Here is a 15,465-nt window from a genome sequence, read left to right on the forward strand (position 1 = left end):
CTGAACACTTAGCAAGTCTCTTTAGCCTCAGCTAACCATCGGTTAACCAGAAACTAGAATGAGGTGCTAAAAACAAACTTACACTTACCTTCTTACTCGCCATGCACACCATCAGTACGGTTTACTTTGATGAGGTCCTCTGACAGCTACTGACTGGTAAGCATGTCTGCAGGTATTTTCATCTGTTGGGCTGTTGTTGCTATGTTGATTAATTGGCTCAAATTAGAGCCTTTTTGTGGTGGCTAGCAGGGGCATAACAGCCCAAAACTTTTCAACTGGGAGTAACGTGATGCAGCTTCAGACATGATTCCAGTTCAAAAGCAGACAATAATCCCAAAGAAATGCAGCGGAAATATAATGCTAATAAAAAAACAAACCAAAACAAACACATTATCAGCAAACACACACACCTGAAAAGAAATGTAATGGAAACGCTGCATAACCAGTCAACACAACAGTATAGTTCTCCAGGCCTCTAGGGGGAGCACCATGTGGAGCAGCTCTTTCGGAGGCAAAGGCCGACTGTAAAAAAGAATACATACCTTTTTATGTTGTGTCTTTACTCCAGTTTTTTTACCACTGAAAAAACAAGCAGACTCTCTATCTGTCTCTCTCCATCACTCAGGTCAAAAAACTAAGCTAGGGCTCTTAGAGCTCCCCCTAGAGGCCTTGAGAACATCCCTTGTGTACTTATTGCAAAATGTACTTATTATGGCTTTCTGCATTCGTTTTTTTCATTTGCAGTATGTTTCTGTTGTATTTGTTTATGAAGTGGCATTGTTCCTGAAGCTGCAGCACGTTACTCCTGATGGTAATGTTTTGGGCCATTGCAGTGTGTTTGCCGTTGCCAGCCAGCGTACTTCCCTACACATCCACTGGGTTCACATTAACACAGACGTGAGGAATTGTCGTGGACTGCTTACTGGTTTGGGTTTAATGTGTGCCAGACATCCTGAGGAAGTTAAATGTTGTGCAGATACAAGCTGCTGCACTTCAATGATTTGTCACATGTTGGTTTATTCAAGAAATTTTCCTCTTAACCATTGTAGCAAAAGTGCCTAAACTAATTTTGATTGGGGCATTACTAACATCAACACTTCAAACTAGACAGAAGAGCACAAAGGGAAACAGAAAAACCTCATGTTAAATAATCAAAATCTTTCGAATTTGTGGTTGAAAATAGTGTGTTCATATGGGGCCATATCACTCATAGTAAAACAATAAATGAAAAAATGTTTTCAGGGTCTTAAACAATGAATCTAGGCTAATTCCTCTGTGGTGACTGTCTCCAGCAGTGTTGAACCCATTAAGAATTAACACTCATATCTCACTGGCAGTAAACTAAATGTCAGATTTTAGTGTCAATCCAGCAGCATCAAAATCATGGATTTCTTCTAGGATCATCATTTTATTCATTCTTCTGTTTTTTGTTAATTATACAAGGAGAAATATGTTGAATTCATCACTGAAGAGGCTGAGGGGACTACAGCCTAAGTTGTTTTGCATTTGAAGTAAGGGCATGGGTCATACTGTAATGGGAAACATTAAGGAAATCACTTAGTTGATGAGTCAAGCTGTGGGAAAGTGGGAACAACAAACAACACAAAGAAACGCAACACAATGCTGATATACAGGAGCCCAAGTGAGGTGGTCCTTTGATTTCCTGCCTGTCTCCAACCATCATCTCAACCCCTCTGTAGTCACCCTGAACTTCACTCTCTCTCATCCAGCCTCTCATATCCAGGCAGCACTTACATCCTCCATTAACGCCTCCTGTCTGCCCTCCACCCAGCCCTTCTCCATTGTGTGCACGTTGATTCTCCTCTCCGTCCCATGGTACCCGGCGTTACACAGAGAGGAAGCTGCCCTTCCACTTCCTTCTTGACTGGTGAGAACAATTCATGTCTCGTCTCTCACCCCCGTCTCTCTCTCTCTCTTAAACCCAGACTACATGAAGCTGCCAGGTTACTTTGTTTCCTGATGCAGGGTCTGCTTCTGTAAAACTGTAGAGGGATTTATTTAAAAGCCTCAGTCTGTGTGACATGTACAGCCACTATGACTCCAGAGGAGATGAAATAGTTCTGGGAAAGAGAGTGCAAATGCCTTTTTAGTGTTATAATATGTGAGAGAAGTTTGTTTTGACAGCTGTCGTTGCACCCTATTTGGTTCCTTAGAGCTTCCTTGGGGCGACCACAATCTAATAAAATTGTTTTTACCACATAAAAACACTGCCCACAAACACAGTCAAACCGCCACACTCTTCAAATCAAAAGTAGTTAGGGATGACTGCCTGATAGGAATATTGTTTTGAATAAGAGTCTTGCGGTCAGTTCTGATGTTTGGCCTCGAGTGTAACATGGGAACAGTTTGGTAAAGTAGCCAGGCACCACTCCATGCAATGCTTAGTGAGCAATACAATTTTAAAAACAATTCTGAAATGAACAGGGAATTCAAAACAGGTGTAATGTGAGCAGTTATATGGGCTCCTCATCCCCAAAATGGTGCTCCAAACTAATCCAAAATGTGAACTCTCCTTGAGTTTCTGTTACTTTTCTTTGGTTTCAATTACGGTGCTCCAAAGTGCCCCCAAATCCCAAATGTTGTCCCACAGTGAGCTGAGCACAGTGACATTTAAGGAGAAAGGGGCACTATCATAAATGTTGGGATTGTTGCAAATAGCAGGTGATGATCATGCTCCACTCATTTCTTCACTGGTGATAGAGGGGAATCCCGAAAAACAACACTGCACACTTTGATGAGCTCCATGACCATCTCCGTCTGTGCTCTGAGGGCACATTATGCTTTATATAATAATCTGCATGCATATTTGTACAAAGAAGAAAGAGAGAAGAAGAAAAATGAAGAAAAAGTTTGATAAAAATGAGACATTGGACTGAGTGACAAAGTTTGGGATAGTTTTATTTTTAAAGCTTGGAAAATTTGTCAAAATTATGGGGTGCCGTTTGTAAAGTGTCTCACGCTGAAAATAACATCAACATTTTGCCACATTTAGCTTCAAACAATGTTTAAAAAAGTATTGTGATTTTTTTAACGTCACCTTTTACCACATTTACAGCAATATTTGTTAACTTAGAAATATATTAAATAGTTAAATCTAAATATTAAATGTGGCACCTAAATGTTAAATGTTAAATCTAAATATTAAATCTAAATCTAAATCTAAATGTTAAATCTAAATGTTTTGGGTGAAACTAAATATTTAGCTAATATGCAAATTCACACTGCCGGTCACCGGAAGTACCAAAATAAAAGCTCGAGATGGTCAGACTGTTTATATAATCAAATAACGAATTAAAACCAACTTATAGGGGGAAATGGACACTTGAACATCCATTAGCGTGATAATAACTACCTAAAATAACAAGAAACGTGTTTGGAGAAATTTTATTTGATGTGTACTTTGAGCTGTTAGTGTCCCTTCTGAGGGAATCACCTTGTTGTTTACAAATACTTCCGGGTAGAAAACCAGCGGAGTTTAGCTACATATATATATGCACATCTCACGTTTTTCACGTCACTGTATCACCGTTTAGACTAATCTGGTGTTTGTAAAGCCTATAAACACTATGACTGAACAAACATTACTATCACGGTCTGAAATTAATAACATGGTTATCGTAGATTAGCGGGGCTAACTGTTAGCTGTTCCTGTTAGCAGTGTCTGTAATGACTCACTAACTCTAAACGGTCCGTGAAGAAAATATTTTTTCCAGCGGATGTCTTAGTTACAACATGATTGAGCTAACTGGAGTAGTTTAATGTCGTATCCGACAATGGGAGACATTTAACAGATGACGTCCTGATAGCTTTGCTGCTGCTGCGGCCACTGGTGCTTTCTAGACATTGTGATTCCCCAAAACTGAATAAATACCACACATCGCAACACAAAACTGCTTTGCTAGCTCAATCATGTTGTAACTAAGACATCCGCTGGAAAAAAATATTTTTTTCACGGACCGTTTAAGAGTTAATGAGTCATTACAGACACTGCTAACGGGCTAAGAACTGACGGTTGTTAGCTTAGCTTAGGTTGTTAATCCCTCCGAAGGGACACTAACAACTCAAAGTACACATCAAATAAAATTTCTCCAAACACGTTTCTTGTTATTTTAGGTAGTTATTATCACGCTAATGTATGTTCAAGTGTCCATTTCCCCCGATAAGTTGGTTTTAATTCGTTATTTGATTCTATAAACAGTCTGACCATCTCGAGCTTTTATTTTGGTACTTCCGGTGACCGGCAGTGTGAATTTGCATATTAGCTAAATATTTAGTTTCACCCAAAACATTTAGATTTAACATTTAGATTTAGATTTAGATTTAATATTTAGATTTAACATTTATATTTATATTTAGCATTTAGATTTAACATTTAGATTTAGATTTAGATTTAATATTTAGATTTAGATTTAATATTTAGATTTAACATTTAGATTTAGATTTAGCATTTAGATTTAGATTTAATATTTAGATTTAACATTTAACATTTAGGTGCCACATTTAATATTTAGATTTAACTATTTAATATATTTCTAAGTTAACAAATATTGCTGTAAATGTGGTAAAAGGTGACGTTAAAAAAATCGCAATACTTTTTTAAACATTGTTTGAAGCTAAATGTGGCAAAATGTTGATGTTATTTTCAGCGTGAGACACTTTACAAACGGCACCCCATACAAAATAGCCTGAATAACACACTACAAGTATGAAGGCATATACAGTTTATTATAATTTGTATTTTTCTGCCCATGCCAGGAACATCTCCGACAAGAGGCGCCCAGGAAGCATCCTGATCAGATGCCCGAACCACCTCAACTGACCGCTTTCGATGTGAAGGTGCAGCGGTTCTACTCCGAGCTCCCTCCGGATGTCCGAGCTCCTTATCCTATCTCTAAGGCTGAGCCCAGCCATCTGCAGGAAAGTCTAGTTGTGATTGCAGCCATGCCAGCAGTGACAGGAGCAACAATCTGGTGTATCTTCATCAATCAATGATCACAAAAAAAGATCAAAAATCATCTCTGTTTGAAGTTACAGTTGGGTGTGAGGTCTCCTGTAGGTTTAATCTTGGAGTTAAGACGAAGCTTAGTTTGATAAAAACTGTTTAGGTTACAGTTTTTCTAGCTTATCCAAAAAGTGATGAGTTAGTTAGATGAGTTTGAGTAATGCAGGACATACGGCACTGCCCCCTGGTGAAATGCCAAGATTTTAGAATTCCTCAAACTGCCACAGAAGGCAACTCAAAAAATCTGCACACTATTACTTAAATTGAAAATATTTGATGTGCAATAATTCTAATGTCAGACATCTGACCACAAACAGGTGGCAGCAATACACAGTCACTGAACTGATTAGTCAATAAGATACATTAGGTGAAGGTAGCAATAGGCTCTGTGCACCAGCTCCACTACTTCTGGGAAATGTCCCCTTTCCTACTTCTGCTGTCCTCCATTTACTCCAGAATTTGGAGGTAGTAGCTGGTAATGGCGTCACACTTGAGTTGACCACGTTCCACCACAACAAGTTGGAAAACAGGTAAGCTGTCGTTAGCTATGCCAGTTCACACCAAAGCATTGCAATGTATTTTGCACATAAATACACCGTAGCAACATGTCCACAGATGGAAGTTGAGAGGACTGTGTGAACGACTGTTATAATGAGACAGAAGTGCTGATAAACAGTTAATTACTGCAACTCTAACTATGCCCGGAGCAGCCATATTGGCTTTGAGGTCAGGGTTGGAGTGGTTCCTCTGACTTTCTGAGTTGGAAATCTGACCTCGGAAAACGTTACACTTGAAATTTCCAATTAGGAACTTGTAAATTTTGACACAGTGCAAATGGAACTCACTTTTCCTTCACCACAATTCCAGCCTCCCTTGCTCGGACCACACCCATCTTCGAGCTCAACCTTCATTTTGATCTCAGCTACACACCTGTTAAGTTTGTTGTGTTGTGACATAATTGCATTGACAAAAATCTGTCCACAGACAGACAGACAACTGGCAAAATAAACAGCTTCTATGGTAGTTCCTGCTACCATAGGTGTCACCAGGACCACAGTTTGCCATGATAACACACACACAAAGTCATGAGACATGTTGTCACAGCTGGTAACTACTAGTGACATACATTTTGACAAAAATCAGGCACTTCAATGTACCCCTTTCCCTATTACAGTGAGGGAACAGCTACCAGCCAGGTATCATTTAAACTCTACTAGGTTTTTGTGTAGTGGCCCCCTTTTAACAACCGAGTCCCCTCACAGACAAGGGGGGGGGGGGGGGGGGGGGTGCACTGGTGTTGTAACAGGACATGGAAGGGGAAACCTTAAGCACAAATGCAGGTAGTGAGTCCAAACAGTCCAGTCTTCTCACCATTTAAACGCACCGCTTTCTTACGTAATCTTACCAACAATCAATCTGTATTTAACTCTCCAACAAACTGTCATACAATAGCCGGTGAAAAATATTTACGGAGGAACAAACTTTAATTTTCGAGCACCACTTTTCTTCCGTAATGACGTATTTTACTTTATGAGCTCTCAAACATTTTATGTACGTGTTTTTGTGCACCGGTTCCTGTAGTAAAGTGTGTTTAACAGGCCTGGTTATGCACATCCTAGCTCCAAATGACCCTGCCCCATGAGACTATCGTCTGTCTGAGCGGTTGAGCACAGGAGGGACAGTGAGCTGATCCAAATTCAACAAATGTGACCTCCTGAACACAATGGTCAAACCCAAGCCCAGCTGGGCAGCAAGAACTCTGCCCTCAGAAACACAATGCTGTGGCCTGGGATCAAATGTGACACGATTTAGGGCCTGTGTGTGCGCACATTCATTTGCGTGTATGCCTGTGCATACGTGTGAGTACACAGAAGCATGTATTCATCAATCTGTTCCCCAGTTTCCGTTGGCTAATGCTGAAGTAAATGGCTGCAGTGTCACTGCTGTTTACTCAGTGATTTTTGGATGCCTTTGTGATTAGTTTCAAACTTTCTCACCATCTCAGGAAACATACGACTGCTCGGTTCTCAGAGGAAATCAGAAATTGCCAGACGAGAATGTTCACACTTGCGAAAGTGAGAAATGTTTGTGTAAAAGTGGACAAATAACAAAGAAAGTTGCCTAGTAAGTGATCTTGACGTATATTATAGCTCCATTCAAAACAAAAGAAGTGGCTCCGAACAGATGACGCATGAAAAAAAAAATCTTACAAAGTGGGGGGAAAAAAATGAAGGCTTTGTCACTGAGGCAGTAGGTCACTAAAACACAAAGAGAAATGATGGCACACATGTTGTGCACAGATGTGTATGGTCTCATGTTTGCTCGCTGAACAAACAAGTGTTTAGAAACAAGTGGATCTCTGTCTTTAACCGTAAGCCTTATGCCATTGAGGTCTTAGTGTTGTGCTATGTCATGGGACTCAGCACTGCCCCCAGGTCATGTTGTATCTGTGAAGGGCATCGCTGATACCATCTCTTTAAACCCGCTGTGAATGCCTCCTTTCTGTGTATGTGTAACTATGAATGACACTGATAATTAAAATAGTGAGAGGACAAAGACACAGAAACATCATGAGCTTGGAGACGTCAGACTTTTCCTTAAAATGCTGTGTGGGCATCTTTGTTTTAAACAGTATACTTAAATACAAAACCATTTGATGGTTTGATGCTATATATATATATATATATATATACATATTAAACTCAGGTAGAAGTAGCAATACCTCAATGTAAAAGCACTGCATGCTAGTTACATTTGAGATTACAATTTTTCATACGTTTCCTGTCAAGTGAAAATCATGTATCTCCAAATTTGGTGATTTTAATCGTGAATATTTCGCAATAGATGAAGTTTTCCTTTATGGGTTGAGAATATTCCCCAACTTCTTGAGTTGCATAACCTACTTAAAAAGGCTTTTGGATCACCTGGAAAATGCATCATTACAAAGCCACGCTACCAATGTACAATGCTCTTTTACACCGTGTGATACTGGTAATTTTACCTAAAGATATACATAACTTTTCTGCATTAAAATGTCTAAAAACGACTAGACTAATGTTGTACATTTTGTTAAGTCATGTTCTTACTTTATCCCAGATCTTTCCAACAATATTCACACTCAGAGAAATCTGTGATTTTATTAAAGGGCATCATATTATGTGCACATGCTGCTCTCTAAAAGCTGTCTTACACTGACTTTTTATGTAGTTTTAATCCACATTTTTACTATTGCTTTTTAGAGTCTGGTCTTTTAAATGTTCTTAACGGGATGATTTTAGTTCCTGGACATTTGGATCTAAATTATCACAGAAACAAGCTGATGTTAGCAAATGTTAGTGACAGTTCAGCTACGGGTCCATGTCATTGGTTCGACAGCCCATTGGTTCGACATCCCATTAGTCCCACTGTCCACGGTGCTGAACGGCTCGCGGCGGGCGTATGGTGCACCGCGACTGGCTTGAGGTAGAGCAGGCTCACGGCTTATGTGTTTGTCACTTTTTTTTTCATTTTAACCCACACCATGATCTTTTCCTGACCCTAAGCAAGTGGTTTTTGTGCCTAAACCTAACCAGACCTTAACCACAGGGCATCATGATGATTTCGGAACGGACTTCGGAACAATGAGTTTAATATGGTGGGAACAATGGGATGTCAAACCAATGGGCTGTCGAACCAATGGGCAGTTCCCTCAGCCACAGCCCCATCTGTGCCAAACAGCATTAGAGAAACACCGATTTTCAATGTCAAACTGCTTCATTCAGCGTTTTTACAGGTTTAAATCACTGGGTTTGTTTGTTTTAGAAAGGAGGAGACCTCTGTGGATAATTTGGCTCCTGATAAAAACCTCAACTTCTGGATCTTAAGTTATCAGAGAAAATATGTGAGCACACCTTAGCTGGAGCCGGGTTGGTAGACCCTCCGTGACAAGCCGAACAGCATCAGAGAAATACTGATTTGCTACACAAAACTGTTAATTAGGTGTTTTTACCAGTTTGATCACTTAGTTTGTTTTGGGGAGAAAGAGACCTCTGCAGATATTTTGGCTCCCAATAAAAACCTCTTGCATGATGAACACTGATGCAATCCTTACCAGGAGACAAACTAACAGTGATGGCACTGTTCAATCTTTTGTTATTGTTTTAAATGAGAGACCCCTGGTGGCAAAAAACAACATATTGTGAATACTTTTTCCACCACTGCTAAAAGCCAGTGAATATAACATAACCTAACCTAATTTCCCTGTCCCTAAATCTCCAAAATTTTGACTAGCAAACCAAACACAAGACAATCAAAGCAAAGCAATGAGGCCAAATTCTACTGTGCTTTTATTTTGTATCATTACCCCAACTCTCTGAGGCTTTTTAAAAGTATCTTTTTTTTATGTGTGTTTGTCTGATACATACAGTGCTGGGTCAAAGATGCTGCTCTGATTATAGCGACTAGCTGGGGAACATAGTGGAGCATTTAGTCACTTATAAGCCAGATAATTCCCTCAGAGGCTGGTGGGTAGCAGAACAGAGGTGGTGGATCAGGTGCATGCAAATAAAGGGGTTTAAATGATTTGCAGGAAAAACTACAGCTCCCAGCTATTTCACAAAATTAACCCTTCTAGAAATTGAACTATATATTGTGAGCAGGTATTTTAAGATTTGCACTTTCAGTGGGAGTTAATGGGCTCAGAGCTGAGTGCTGTACTGCGAGGATGACCAAGGTATTGTTAGTTTTGGTCTTTTCATGGCATTTGTCAGCAGTTAGAAAAATGAGTGTTAGTAGAGACTGTCTGAGATTTTCCTGTGAGCTAAAAATGCTGAGGTCATGAGATACTGCTGTCTTCATGCATTACAAACTTCAAACTTGATTTAAATTATCGGTTGAAGCTGATAGGGGGCATCCTTTACTCATAGAGGACTTAAAACCAGCAGATTTGAGCCTGTCCACAAATTCAAAGCATGTTCAGACACTTAAAACGGTTATTTTGAGCTGTCTCAAAATGAGAGTTAGTACTGGTTGGTTGTAAGCATCAACTGAAAAGACTGAGAAGTCAGAGTGATTCCTCGCCTGTCACTAAAGCATGCATTGACCCTCATCCTCAGAGCAGAGCTGAGAGAAAGAGCCCACAGCACACACGATCAGCTGCAACTGAATAAATGCCAGCATAGCAGTGCAAATTATCACATGTAACTTTGTAACTTCTCTTTCAAAATGTGCTTCATGAATAAAGTTGCATGCTTGCTTGTGAGCGGTAAGTTTTGTTTCAATACTGGGAGGGACACATATGAGGCGGTGGGTTTGGGGGTCCTTCGATAGAAAATTTTGAGCATCAAACACTAATTTCCTGCATTCTGGTGAATTTTTATGCACCATTTTTTACCTTTTCTGCATCACTTCATAAATGAAATGTCCTTATTTTCATCAAAATAAAAGTCCTCTGCTACTTCAATGTTTTAAATATTGAGGGGGATGTCGCCCCCGCCATACCAAAAAAATCTATGCCTGTGCTTGCTTGCAGTTTGTAACGGCCAGCTCCCCTTGTGCTGCAGTCCTCGTTGCTGATAACTCCCGCTGTTGGCCTGAGCGGAGTGCAGATGGAAGGAGGCAGGCCGACCATGTGTTGCAACAAAGACATGATTGTTTGATGTGGTCAAACCAGATTTACCGCAGCAGTGGGGTGAATACAAACCCTCAAACTATCACAACTACCTTGTGCCCTCAGTATAGATCATAAGGTTTACATCTGCTCTGAGGGGGACATTGTTACACACTCAAAATAAAGCACACGAGCAACAAAAAGGCTACTCATCCTGAAAGTACTTATCCTCAGGGAGTGATGGGAGATGTTCACTGTGTGACAGGTTACCAGGAGGCCAAAGCAAACCACGTGTCAGAATCACATAATGCATATTGTTCGATGAAATACGTGTCTTAAATTGCATCACGTTGATAAGGTCGCTACAACAGTAAGATTTCAGTTACTTCCTGTCTTTCAAAGGCCCTGCAAGCAGGAAGCGCGTGGCACCATCGCGCCGTAGGCAGATCGCCGTACGATATGTTTGTTAGCGTGTTAGCATTCTGATTAACGGCCAGTTGGTGCCCTGCTTCGGAGGTCTAATCTGGCCTCACGCCTCACTGCACGTGCTCAATAGAGTCCGCACCCTGCATCATGACATCATGTCTTTGTGTGAAATCCCGGTGCCATTCACGGGCCCACCGTAGGGCTTAGCATGCAAGCGTCCACTATACCAACACACAGCTCTTTAAAGGGAGTCCCCTGGTCCCCCAGCTCAGTGGATACACCCTGATGCCTCCACAGAGCTCTGAACATGGCTTCTATCCTCCGACCCAACGGGGCTGAGCCCATGTGCCATCCAGGGCCCAGAGAAGAGCGAGCATTTACGCTTTTTGTTGAGGACATTTTTTTTTAATATGAGAAGATATCACTGCTCCTGGATATGTGGAGACTAGTTATCCAATCAGCTAACACACACTGATGCTCCTGGATGTCATTTAGAGAGACACAAATGATTTGGGGACATTTAACAAGATAGTGCTTCACACTTTTTTTTTTTCTTTATCGCTCTAAGATTACATCATCCATTTGTGAAAAGCTGTGGGATCAGTGAAGCTCAGTGTGGAGGCCAAATCTGCCACTAACCAAAAGATCAGGGAGCAGACATCAAGAGGTGGACTTTCTATAGTTCACCAGCCCAGTGATGTCACCTAGGAGAGAGAAGACTATTGGTTGAGAGTGAGCGAGGGCCGGCTGTAATGAGATGGGCAGAGTGGAGATACATCCATAAAAGGAATGATGACTTATACTGATTGATTGTTGATTTTGACCACTGATATATGTCACATTTGGTGGACTGATTAAAATATAATGAATAAATAAATGATTATGTCTGTCTTTCTTTATCTGTTTTATTTATAAATCATTATTAATTTAATCAATTTAATTCATAGGACAGATTCTTTACAACTGAATGGATGCAGTGAGCTTTCATTTATGCAATTAGAAAAGTTTTAGCATTCAGACCATGTAAAATTTGTAAATAAAAACACAATAGATATCATTATTTTTCATTTCTAATAAAAGTTAACATAGAGATACACTGAATATAAGTCTGATATGGATTCTCACTGGTTCAAACCAAGAAATATCAGCACTGAATGCAAACCAGACTTCAAAGAAAGCTGCATTGTTCAAACTTCATTGGGTCCTGGGAATATGAAACAATCGTGGAACCTGGAAATTAGATTGTGCAAAGGGGGGAAATGAGTTGTGTGACTGTAAACAAACTGTCTGTTTCAGACTGCCATGTAATTGTTTTGTTCCTTCCTTTCAATTTGGTGCATCAGTGGTTTACCGGGAGAACAAGTTTTCAACAGTTTGGATAACGGGCAAACAAAAGCTTTCTTCAAATAAACTTCTCCAGTGTGTGAGTGTAGTTTATAATGGAGGTATTAAACATTGGCACGAAGACATCAGATTATCAGGTTCTGGGTTTTAACACAGTGTGTCGATTTCTAATTTATATAAGAATAATATCCTGTTCTCCATTTGCTGATAGACTCATATATATAAAAAGATATATGGATGTGTAGGAATACTTTTGTTGAATGTAAATAAAGCCACATTTTCCATGTTAAAACAATCAACATCATTAGTTTAAAAATGTGACTGAGCAGAAGGTTCCTTTAACAAACAAGCCACAACAATCAGTGATAATATTAAGGTAGCACCTGTAAACGTCCAAAACTCAAACACTTTTCTAAACTTTTATCAAATACAATCAACAGTGGTTTGTTTTTAATGATACAGATGAACAGGTGCATGCACCTGTTAGCTACTATAAAAGCAGTGAGCTTGATTTTAGATTATTATTCTGTTTTAGTGGGAGGAATACCATCACTTGATAGATATATTAATGGGCAACATGTATTAGATAATAAATATTTAGGTATAATTTCTCTAATTTGTAAAAGTCTGGTACAATTTACAGCATACATGTATATTTATAAATTATTTAATTTTTTTTAACATTTTTAATCAGCTTTTATTGCATTTTTTTCAAATATAGACATGATACATTTCAATAAATACAATTTGAAAATAAAATTAAGTCATAAAACAGTAGCAAATGTTACTTAAAACAACTCTATCAGAGCTTTTTCAATGTACTGAAACACCCTATAAAAATATTTACATTTTTATGGTTTAAATGAATATTTTATTAATAAATTAATACTTATTGATATTGATCATATTATGATTATTATAACTGGCCAAATTAATCATAGCCAACCCAGTAATGACAGTTTTTTTGAAAAATCATTGAGTTGAATAGAAATAAATTTGTTGTGCTTGTGTGTTAATGTCTTTACTCACAAAAACAAAATTATGTATTTATCAAACATGCCAGTGTGAAGCTGACTGTCATGAATCAGACCTACAGAGTCTAAGAAGTCATGTTTGTCATTATTCATCTTATTCCTAAGATTTATCACTCATAGAGAGGCTTATTTATGAAGCTGTTGATTGTGTCTGCACAGACCTGGAGCTGATTTCACAATGAGAAGTCAATATATTTACTCGGCCCTCTTCATGCTCTGCAGTAGCTCTTCCTCTGTTCTGTCATCTGTGGATGATTCAGAGATCAAAGACTGCTGCTGAATGTTTTTCTTCCCTGAGCTGGGAAAGTTTGACTAACCTCCATAATAGAGACATTTCGGCGTGTGCATTCACTCAATGGTTCACATTCTTCACATTCCGGCAAAGTGACAGATATGATGATACACGCACACACACACACAGAGGTCGACTCAGTTATCAGCCATGTTAAAACATTTGATGACACTATCGATGGTCATCTGAGGCTTTACTGAAAAGAATCAGGAAGCACTGTGACAAATAAAGCATGTTAATATCTGAGAAAGAACAAAATGACAAAAGAAAATGTGTAAATGTGATGTTAAAGAAACAACAAAAGAAAGCTATGCATATTAAAAGGTTGGCCCTGAATCATCCAATAAATATTGGCTTTAGTTGCACAGTTAAAAACTGGTATTGTTCCTTTGGCTACTGAGGTTTGCAGATTCAAAGTTAATCAAGAGGAAAACTGAATATGTGAGTGATTTGTGAGGAGTGGAGAGTCCAGTTAAGCTTTGTACTGCACATCAGGAATGTAACATGAAATAGCTCAATTAAACACTGACACTTCCTGGTGTAAAGATAAAATTTAAAAAAAAAAAAAAAAAATGCCCTTGTGTGATTTTCAGGAGCTAACTTTGTCTTAAACGCTATAAAAAGAAGATGAGAAGGACTATTTTATTTAAATTTACAGTGATTTGTCAGTAATTATACCAGTAAATATTTTTGTCACATGATTTATGAATTTTGTTGCAGATATAAACATCTGAAAATCTCATTATGAAAATGATTTAAGTTGTTTTTTTGCTATTTTTGGACTTCTTTTGTAACATTGTTGCATGCATTGCACTCTGGATCTGGCTTTATATGGATTTTTATTTGTCTTGTAAAGCTCATACATAATGGAAAAATTGAGTAAATTAAATAAAATTAGTGATAACTGACCACCAACTCTTCTAAACACAGTCAGAAAATAATTCCCAAGGCTCAACATTAGGGCACTGATCTTATTTAAACCCACAGGAGAATGAAGCTACTGCTGCCTGCACTGAATAGCTGTATAAACAACAATGTCCAGGACATAAACTCTCCTTCATCCCTGCCCGAGCTGATAGTTTGTCACTGACCTGCCTCTCTGCTCTAATGTTGGGCATGGCAGTGCAGCTGGAGGCACATCAGCTGCTGTTGTTGTTCCATCTACTGTATGTCTGCTTCTACATACATATGTGTGAGGAAATTGCACGCATGGAGCTGGGCAGCTCTGCTGTGGACTCTGCTGTGGACCCGGTGCCCCGGCCGTACAGTGTCCATGTTGGTGTGGGAGCCTGAGGCCTGCTCCCATACATCCCCGCTCTGGCTCTGTTGATCCTATTGTCTCCTGCGTCACCACACGTCGCCCGGCAAATAAAGGCTGTCTGGCTCCAAGCTTAAATATTGCAGCAAACTAAAAACCAACCATCAGAGCCGATTCATTCACATCTGCTCAGTGGGGCGACAAGGACGGGGCTTTAGGTGGGAAAGAGGGCAGAAAAAAGTTCACTTTTCCCTGCCGGGTGCCAAGAGAACGGGACAGGACTCAACTTCGCCGGAGCCGCAGCTGTGGCAAGTTGCCCATTTGATTACATTTAACCTATATCATACCTTACTGAAGAAGGGACTATTTATTACTAATTCATCTTTATTGGTTTTCTTTGGGAGTTATTGTGTGGATTTTTTTACAGAGCTAGAGCAAGGGATTTTTTTTGGTCTGCACTACTGTTAATGTTCGACATAGTTAAAAGTGTTTACATCGAGA

This window comes from Epinephelus fuscoguttatus, linkage group LG13, assembly GCF_011397635.1.
Source record: "Epinephelus fuscoguttatus linkage group LG13, E.fuscoguttatus.final_Chr_v1".
Classification (NCBI taxonomy): domain Eukaryota; kingdom Metazoa; phylum Chordata; class Actinopteri; order Perciformes; family Serranidae; genus Epinephelus; species Epinephelus fuscoguttatus.